The 10,321-nt window shown below is 39.4% G+C and overlaps 1 protein-coding gene and 1 pseudogene across 4 annotated transcripts in view; both read right to left on the bottom strand.

Annotated features, from left to right (window-relative positions):
* Positions 1-10,321, bottom strand: part of Arid1b (AT-rich interaction domain 1B) — a 461,162-nt gene that overhangs the window by 440,168 nt on the left and 10,673 nt on the right. The window lies entirely within an intron of this gene.
* Positions 4,934-5,054, bottom strand: LOC111816012 (annotated as a pseudogene).

Raw genomic sequence — 10,321 nt, 5'->3', positions numbered from 1 at the left:
GGGAGGGAGGGGGAGGGAGGGGGAGGGGAGGGAATGGGGGGAGGGAGGAGAGGCAGGCCCTCCCTGCTCCTAACATTCCTGACAGCATGAGAGTCCTGAAAGAACGCTCCCTAACAGAAACATTTTCTTACAGTACTGTGTTCTTGTATTTGTAATTATTTTTTAACTTGAGATTATTGCAATACACGCCACTGCTGATTACATCACAGTTTCAAAAATATTTATGATTCTGACCTGTTTATAGCCATCCAAAACACAAGGCACTCACCTTCTGCACTTTGGACAGCAGTGCTCATTTGCCTAAAGTACTTTAAATATTACAAAATGCAGCCAAAGACTACAGAGGACCATTCCACAGAACTCTAAACTGAAGAAAATGCTATATAGATTGATGCTACATCTGGGTTACTGCATACTGACAACATGATTACTGCAACTGCAGAACTGAACTTTTCATTTCATTTCAGTTGAAATAGTCATTATGTGGGAAAAGACTATCACACTTGACAGAGAAGTTCTAGAGCTTAGTTTTAATGTTTAAAAGGCTTTTTAGGGGAGACAGCTCAGCAGCTTAAGTGCCTGCCTGGCAAGCGCAGGGTCCCGAGTTTGATTCCTGATATAAAAAGAAAAAACAAACAACCATGTATACAAAAATAAAATAAAAGGCTTTTTGTTAGATAAAAGATTCTTCAGTCGTATGTCCTGATTCTGAATTTTCCCTTTAGGAGGAGATAATAATAAAAACTAGCCCAAATACAAAGATCTTCACAGTCTCATCAGAAAAAAAAAAATTCCTATAGAGTAAAACTTTTTCCTAACGCATAGGATGAAAGAGACGTAACAATGACATTACTTGCCATGGAGAAAGGGGACATTACTGGTGGTCTTAGGTTCTGTCTCCCAGAACAACCAAAAGAAGAAAATGACTCACTGTTTCATCTATGGGCTAAGAGTCATACTACTATGCAGTTTCTTCCATGATTTTGTTTTGTATCTTTATCTAGCCAAATGATGTCCCCTGATGCAAAGAGGAGATTATCATAAATTTTTCCAGTACTTGGCAGAATATCAAGTGGATGCTAGCAAGCAAACAAATAAGGAATACTAGGACACTTACAACTTCCACAATAAAAACTCAGACCACTTGTTCAATTCTACTAATTCAACCATGCCTGAGAAAAATACAGTATATTATTTGAAAAGGCAGAGTCAGAATAGCCTCCTCCCAACTGGGCCACTGTGTATTTCTCTGTAAAGAGAGTACTAGAACTGGACCTACCACATAGACAATGCACATGGAGTTATTAGCACTGTGCTTGATATCTATTCCTTGTTTAATAAAGTATATTATCATTTAATATTTAATATTTTAGTACAATGCCAAAATAATTGATTTCCTTTCAGGATCCTAGTAGTGTGAGGGAATTTGACCTATATAACCTATAGTACCTATAAAAAGATAACATGTGAGTTGTTACTTAGAAATTTCATTATAATCCATGGAAAAAATACATTCTAATATTACAAAGTACACATAGAAAATATTCTTAGTGTTTGATTCTGAAATGACAACCCTCAAATAAAAGATTTTAACAATGGTAAAAGAAAAATACACAGTAAAGATTTTTACCTTCACTGGTCACTTTCTTAACACAAAATTATGGCCACAGAGCTGATTCCTCAAATGCAATGATCTCTGCTCTAAAAAGTTACACCAGGGGCCAGGGAGATGGCTCAGCGGAATAAGCGCTTGCCTGGCAAGCACAAGGGCCTGAGTTCAATCCCCAGTTCCACCAAAAAAAAAAAAAAGGTTACACCAGACAGAGAAGTCTTCACCAGACCAGCTGACACGTTATTTTAAAAAATACCCAAAACACATTTTTAATTCAATACATCACAAAACTTATTTTCCTAGAAATGTTTGAAAATAATCTTTGTACAAGATGACTTTTTCAGGCTGGCTAGATACCTCAGCAGATTAAAGCACCTGCTTAGGGTGACTGGGGTTGACTCAGGGACTGGAGTTGATCCCCAGCATGCTGTGCAGGCCCCGCCCCCGGGCTGTGCTGAGATAATGACAGACTGGGCATGGTGGTGCATGCTATAATCCCAGCACTTGGGAAGCTAAGAACAGGAGGATTACTACAAGTGCAATCTGTGTAGCGAGACCCTGTAGACCCTGTACTAAATACATAAAAAATAAATAAAACAAATAAACACAATGACTTTTTCCCTTCAGCCTACAAGTTTAGTAAAATATCCACCACCTTTAATAAAACAAAACGGCAGCATGCACTTGAAGTTAACTAAGCTTTGACTCCTATCACCTGATAACCAGGTCAAAGTACATGTCCCCTCAGCCTTCATCCTGCATTTCCTTAAAATCTATTAAATGGGGACAAATAAAATCTGTCAACTAGGGTTGTTGCAAGGATTAAATAAAAGAATTCAGAAGACAAGCGCACAGAGTCCCACCATAGGCCAGACACAACCCCAAATACACAGGCTTCCCACTCCCATCTGAGCAGCTCTCAGACCTCTGGAGAACAGTCAGGAGACATTTAGGGAAACCCACACATGAAGCAGCCCACAAAGCACCTGGGCACAGTGAAACCAGCAACTCTACCTCTCTCTCTCCCAACAAAATCGGGTTTTAAAACAAAATCTCTACTTTTCTTCCAACCAGCTTTAAGCCTCTTCTAATTTCCTGTTCACTCTGTAGTCTACTGCAACTTCCCTTCCTCCTGACCATCTTCCATGGATCTAGATTCCAGCAGCCATGGCATCACCTACTCTAACAGACATACCCTGGGCCTTTCTTCCTTCCAGAAGCCTTCATTTCCCATGTTGCTGTGGATTCTCCCAAGTTCCCATCTCCCTTTCATATCCTTAAATGCTCTCTCCAGCTTTCTCTTTTCTCCATGTAGATATTCTCAAGGGCAATCTCAAAAATCCCCTCTCAACACAAACAGTCAAGAAACCACATTTGGGCTCTTCCACTTGGAATCCTGTTTTCATTCTACCAACTCAAATGCATCCATTCAACTGTCTGAAACACATCTCAAACCCAGCATGTCCTAAACCACAGTCTGGAACTAAACATACAGAATGGTCCAAAAGCAAAAACACCTTCAGAAAACTACCATACCACTCTTTGTTCTGGAAAGCCATCTTCATGGCTAGAATTAGAGCCCCTCAACTCCCAATGATGGAAAATATAACTTAGTGTCTTTATTTTTGCCGTGGGTTGCACTGAAAATGGTAGACTGGAATCAACTTGATGGGATTCCAATAATGTAACTTTGGGATTACAAATATTGGCTTCTTGGACCGAGACGAGGATCTGCAAGGGTCTCCTACAATTGGCGCTCAACGTGGCTGGAACACACGACCTTTTCAACACAATGACCACTTACCAGAATCACATATGGGCAATCCACTGGACCTTGCGTGACCAATTTAGAGAAAATCAAGAGATATTACGATCATCAGAGCGGTTCCATGGCCAGAATCCAACCCATCTACACAACACATCAAGCTCTCTCCTGAGACCTCAAGCAATGAACCTGAGAGCACATCCTCCACCCTCCCGGAAGGCCTGCAGCAGACTGTTCATGAGGCTTGCCACCTAGTTAACTGCCAGGTGTGTCACAGAGGATTCTCAGCCTAGCAACCGCTATGGGCTATACAGCCAGAAATGACACTGCTCCAGCTTCTTCAAAGCAAAGAAGGGGGAACTGTGGAGGACCACCTGAGCAGCCCTCCTTGAAAGAAGAGCGAATGTCTCCATTTTGACTGAGCCTGACCCTATTTCCTTGTATTGTTCTGTACAGAACAGCTGGCTATGACTTCTATTTATCCTTCAATTGGCCTTAAGCACTGTGTATTGGTCTAGCTGAGGTGCGGGTGATAGTCTTTGAAGGTGGCATAAGTGTTTCCCTGGTAACTTTTACCTGCTGCTCTTTAAGGTGAGCCAGGTCAAGACAGGATGGAAGAGCCAGTGCTCCAACTGGTTCCGCGCTGCCAGCTGGGATCAAGCCTCCTGGCATCGAGCCTCGAGACAGAGACTATGACTTCTTGGGGCTTGAAAGACTACATCAAAGCTGAAGCACCAGACTTACCAAAACATTAGATACTATATAATGCAGATTATTCTCTCTGCATATCCTCTCTGCATATGGCAGAGGTGAATGCAGGCCACCCACCTAGCTCAGCTCATAGTAGTCACCTACTTTCCACAATTTTCAATCAATCCTCCTCAAGCCACTCCTCCACTGAATAAAACCAGGTGAGGCCCTGGGTTGCTCTCTTGGTTCCAGAAAGCCATCTTCATGGCTGGACATAGAGCCCCTTGACTCCCCGATGATTAAAACTAAAACAAAAAAAATAAAGAAAACTACCATAGCACCAATGTGGTTGCACATGCCTATAATCCTAGCACTTAAGGACACCTAGCAAGACCTTCTTTCAAAATTAAACATGGCAGTCAACTCAGCTCAGTCAGAAGGCCCTGGGTTACATTTCTGTAATACAAACACAGACACACACACACACAGCGTCAATACTATGAATCAAGAATTCTGTCCAATTTCACCTTTTCTGCCCAATTTCAATGACATGAAGGTGACATCAGATCTGCAAGTCATCACTCCAACTATGGAGAACAGAAATGCTACATCTGATCACTACACGGTGACCTAAGAGGTGTATGCTGAGCATTTGCAAAACTACAGAAATAACTGTGATACTTCCTAATTGAGTTTGGTTACATATTCATATATAGCCCCATTACTAAAGTAACCAAAGTTACTTTAGAAGTACCTAGCTTGCTTGGTTCTCTCATGTCCTATGCTTTTAATTATCAGGTCCTCAGTCTTGGGGCCAATGGTTATGGACCAACATATACATTACTGTAAATCATTTTATATGTCATAGTAGTCCTTCTTATATGTATCAAGATTCATACTAAACAATGAATTCTGGGTTGCAAGTAAATATTTACTTCTTCAACTTGTCTACGTAAGAATTTGCCCATAAAGTAATAAACACATTCAATTCTTTTGAATTCCCCCTGACTGCCCTATAAAAAGGGTAACACCTCTATGAAGATGGTTGGTTCAACTATCTTCAGGATTAGGTTAATAATGTCACTATAAACAATAGAGTAAAATAAAATATAATTATAAAATAGAATACAAGACAAGAAAATTTACATTTAATTATAGTTAAGAACATTATAAGGATGCATTATTTAGAAATAGAAACAGCCTTAAATTAAGGAGTAAGAGACAAAGAAAACACAAGTTGAAAATGCAGAAAACATACATAAACAGAGTCAGTATTCTGATCTTTCATACTGTTCAGATACTTCTGCAGTATTGGTTAAGTGGAATTTAATTTACACTGCTTAAGTAAGACAAGGTTATGAGTCAAACTGATTTTTTATATTGTGAGATTTGGCTTAACTGACAAATTTTGAAGAAGAGCCAGGTGTGGCAGTACAGATATAATTCCAGCAGTTGAGAGGCTGAGGCTGGGGGACTGCCCTGAGTTTGAGGCCAGCTTGGGCCACACAGTGAACTCAGAGCAAGTCTGGAATACATAGCAAGACCCTGTCTTTCAAAAGCAGAGACAGAGACAGAGAGCTAGAGCTAGAGCTAGGGACATAAAGGAAAATTTTTCCCAGCACAAACCTTACCCATATGATATAAGAGAAAGACTAAAGAGTCAGCACTCTTCCCAACACCTGAGGCCTATCCAGCCAAGAGGCTCATTAGCGAAACCAAGAGGCATTCCACTAAGTGCTATAAAATCTTTCCACCACCCCTGAATCTGGCTAGGAAGGGGCTGTGTAGCATCAGCAAAGAAAGACATAATCACAACTAAGTGTCGTAAAACACACTTGCCAAAGAAGGAGAGCTGTTTTCTGCCTTAAGTGCTTTTTTATGTTTATGATTCCAATTCATTTCCTGTATTGTTTTGCTTTTTGCTGTACTTTTAACACATTCCTACCAGCTTGAACCACAGGTAGCATATGCATGACTGCCCCATTGGACAGCTTGTGCCAATGGTAATACAAACAGTTCTAATCACTTTTTACTAATTAAATAAAAGGCCACCTAATAATGGGATAGTCATGCATGTACCAGTACTGGTTCAAGCTGCCAGGCAGTGAGGCATATAAACTATGTGAACATGTAGTATCTTGACTCTTCTAACTAAGTATGCTAATTTTGGTATTTGGCTGACAACTTTCACTACTGCTGTAGTTCACAATGGGCACATAATAAAACATTATATTTTATCTTACTGTTTCTTCCTTGTGCTTTGTTGGTTTCTCTCTTCTTCTGGTCCCTACCAGATAACTTCATTCCTACTTCCTAAGCCTTTATGGAAGAGATCTGTCCTCTTTAAACCTTAACAGACTAGTTCACAGTCTCTTCTGACAACTCAAAGCAAGGACCCAGATCACAGCATGGAGCTGCCCTGATAAATGAATGTAAATTTAGGTCTGCTGGCACTACCAGAAAAACGCAAAACAGCCCTTATGCCGCTGTTCCACATTTTCCTTTTCTTAGTCTAATAATGACAACGGAGCCATACATCAAAAGCTCTTCAATTATAACTATAATTTTACATGTATTAACAAAAATTAAAAAGTACATTAACTGAAAAGTTTACCTATAGTTTTTCAATGACCTCTTGAGAGACAGAAGGTAAGTAGGGCCCAGCAATAAACAGCCAGACACTGCCCTCTAAATGTCCACCTCCTTCCCCTAACTCTTGATGCACAAAAGGGTTTGAGAACCCTTAGGTGGAAATGATATAGGCATTAACACAGGCAAACCTGGGTATTGAAAAACTGTCTTAATTCTACCAGTTAGCTTGTCTGTATAATAAGGATAATGATACAGGTATGCATAGCTGCAACTATTCTCACAATTATTTATAGTACTGCTACTATTTATGGCTATCCTAAGTCTCTCAACCTGCATTCCTTGAGAAACCAAGAATGAGGAGCAGTGTATTTATAAGAATTTTATCAATCATTCCTGACTAGAAAGAGAAGTCAAGTTCATCTCCCACACAACTACCCTCAAAACTCATGCAAGCCCTTACTGATGACTCACTACCAGGGTGACATTTCTCTTGTCTCAACTACACCCTGCTGGCCACTCTCCTTCATTCTGCATACCTCGTTCTCCCAGGAGGACCACTCTGTACTTAGCCACTGTGATATTAATTACATGTCCACCTTGCTATTTCACCAATCACTTTGTCTCTTTAAATGCAAGCCACTGGCTCCACCCCATCCTTCCAATAATCTAATTTTATGGATGTGCTTGATGCTCCATCTTCCCAGTAGCACAACGGAGATGCTGCCAGCACAGGAACCCTGCACATAGGGGCTCACACCTTTATTAATATCTGCAGCAGAATGGAAGTCCCCAAATGTCCAATCTTCTGCATGAACATGCTCACATATTTTGGTCAATTTTCTTCATGTCAAAGGATAACTTTGCTTCTACCTTAGTCCACCTTGCCCATTAGGTATATTCCCCACACTGATGATCTAAGGAATAACCTTTTTGTTACCCTACAGAAAAAGACAGCTATCTACAATTCCTCCCCTCCCCCACCCCAGGTCTGTGAAAGTACTCTTTGACCTATAACATTTTATAAACCCTAACTGCAAGGAAAAACTCGCCCTGAAAGCCACATAAGCTCTCATAAATTTCACTTTTCACCACTCACCTACTGCCAAGAAAATACTGGAGTACCACCTCAGATCAATTAGAACTTTCCTTCTAAATACTGTCATATCCACCTAATCAAGTATCATGACTACTACTGATGCTGAGTTGAAATACAAGTATATTTATAAACAAGGCATAGAGAAACACCCTTAAAACTAGTTTTATTGAATAAAAATTAAAATTTTCATTGCTTAAAAAATAATTTGTTTTTAATTACATTTCTTAATATTATAAAATATGTGGTTTTATCATATTTATCAAAAGTTTTATCAAAACTTCTATCATAGCACAAAGAAAAAAGTTTGTTTTTAACCAGCATAGGTTATGTATTCATCTCTCTGATTTTCTAAGGACTTCTATCTTTGAAAGGTTCATCAAAATTAAATATATTTAAGACCATGAAAGCACACAATATTGAAAGTATTTAATTCTCAAGTAGCATTGGAAAATAAACAGAAACTCAAAACAACATTTCAAAATTTGAGTGGGGAAGAAAAAGAGAGAATAGGGCCAGGGAAATGGCTCAGTAGAATAAGTGCTTCCCTGGCAAGTGCAAGGAGGGCCTGAGTTCAATCCCTGGTTCTGCAAAAATAAAAATAAAAAAATAAAAGAGAAAGAACACTCAAAACTAATCAGAAATGCCCCCAATAAGAATTTTTTGTTTCTCTCGCTCTCGCTCTCGCTGTGTGTGTGTGTGTGTGTGTGTGTACTGGGAATTGAACTCAGGACCTTGTGTTTGCCAGGCAGGTACTTGTGCCACTGAGCCATGTCTCCAGCCCTAGACTTTCTATAGGGACACAGCAGGTAATCTGTTTTATCTGTTGCTCTGCAGATCCCGCACATCGGCTCAACGCCCACACCACAAGAGTTTTCATTCTGGACCAGGCTGAAAGCCTGCTCGCCTATACATACTTCCTATGTTATCTGTCCATGTTCCATGTGAATCCAATTTCCTTGCATTACCTCTGCCCAGGTCAAGGATGAATGGCTGTCAAATTCCCAGTGGAATAAAAAGAAAAACCTTTCTTCCTGAGGCAGCAAGTTTCAATTCACAGAACACATGGCTAATCTACATATGTGAAGGTCACGGCACTTCAGTCAGAGAGGTTAAGAATGGAACAGCTCACGTAAGAGGTTGTCTTAAACATCTTGGCACGATGCCCAGCAAGTAAGATTGTTGAAAAGCAATAGACAGCTTCTGGCAGCAGCAAAGGGAAAAATATTTTGATCATGTGACGCTGTACACACTACCTAGATTATCTCACGTGCGAAATTTTGAAAGTCACTAAAAAAAAAAAAAAAAAAAAACCATATACAGTTTCTTTATCAGTTTAGCCATGCTAGTACATATTCCTCTTCATAAAACACATTCACATGGAATTTCTAGGTACACTGAGAATAAAACTTCACACTGACAGCTACTTGGTTTAAATATCTTGACAGTTGATGATTATAACTTCTTTATATTAGTTTTGTAATGAAGCATGAAACTACTTAGACCAGAAAAGGGTATACTAAAATTATATCCCTTTAAATCATTCAAACATGACTGTCTTAAATAAAATTATTCTTTTCTACTTCTTCCCATACCTCTCTCTCACTAATAATAGAAACATGAGGGAAATTATAGAAACTTAATCATGACAAGACAAAACAGAAGCTGAGCATGTTGGTACATGCCTGTAATCCTAGCAATCTGGGAGGCTGAAGCAGGAGAATCCCAAGTTCCAAAATAGTCTGAGCAATTCAGCAATTTAGAAAAGGGTTAGAGTTGTTCCTCAGTTTAAAAAGCCCCAAGTTCAATCCCCAATACTGAAAAAGAAAAAAAAAGAAAAAGGAAAACGACAAAACTATTTTTTTGCCTCCCAGTTTTACTACTCAAATGCAAAATTAAAAAAAAAAAATACTAGCGTTTTAAAGTGATCATAGTTCTGGCACATCTCACAACAGAGGAGGAAGGGCAGTCTTGCTCCACATGGTGGACATCAGGTGAGAGAAGAAACCTGGAAGCTGTGAGCAGGCTTCCAACTGGGTGAGCAGGGCCCCCTCCTCCATATTTTCTGCATCAGCCAATGAAATTAGAGCTGGCAGGAAAGGGGAAATAGAGATTTTTCAATGCCAATAAACTCTTAACAAGTGTGACCATACTTTTAACCTACCTCCTACATGGAGAAAACTAATTACAGCAAAAGATCCAATATGGAAATTGTAAGACTACCAACAACTTCCCTCAACTCAAAATTTTGATTGCTATGAGGCCACAGTTATTCAACCTACGTTGTTAACTAAGTGGAATAGTAAGTAATATAAAAATACCTAACAAACAACTTATTTAATTAAGCAATGATATTTACCTACTCAGTAACTATCTAAGTACATCCCTCTATGCTAAACAACGAACGTGATATTTAACAATTTGCAAATATTCTCTGGGTATCTATCTGGTTCAATGCTCTACTCAAAAGGTGTTAAGTACCATCAACAGATGGTAAAATTATCTTCAAATATCTATCGTCTAAATGTATTTCTCCCTGCTAGTTAAGAACATGACTGTTGCAGGGGCG

The sequence above is a fragment of the Octodon degus genome, unplaced genomic scaffold, assembly GCF_000260255.1.
Source record: "Octodon degus isolate 3935 unplaced genomic scaffold, OctDeg1.0 scaffold00024, whole genome shotgun sequence".
Classification (NCBI taxonomy): Eukaryota; Metazoa; Chordata; class Mammalia; order Rodentia; family Octodontidae; genus Octodon; species Octodon degus.
Note: the sequence above shows the minus strand (reverse complement) of the source record. Positions and strands in the feature narration are given on the sequence as shown.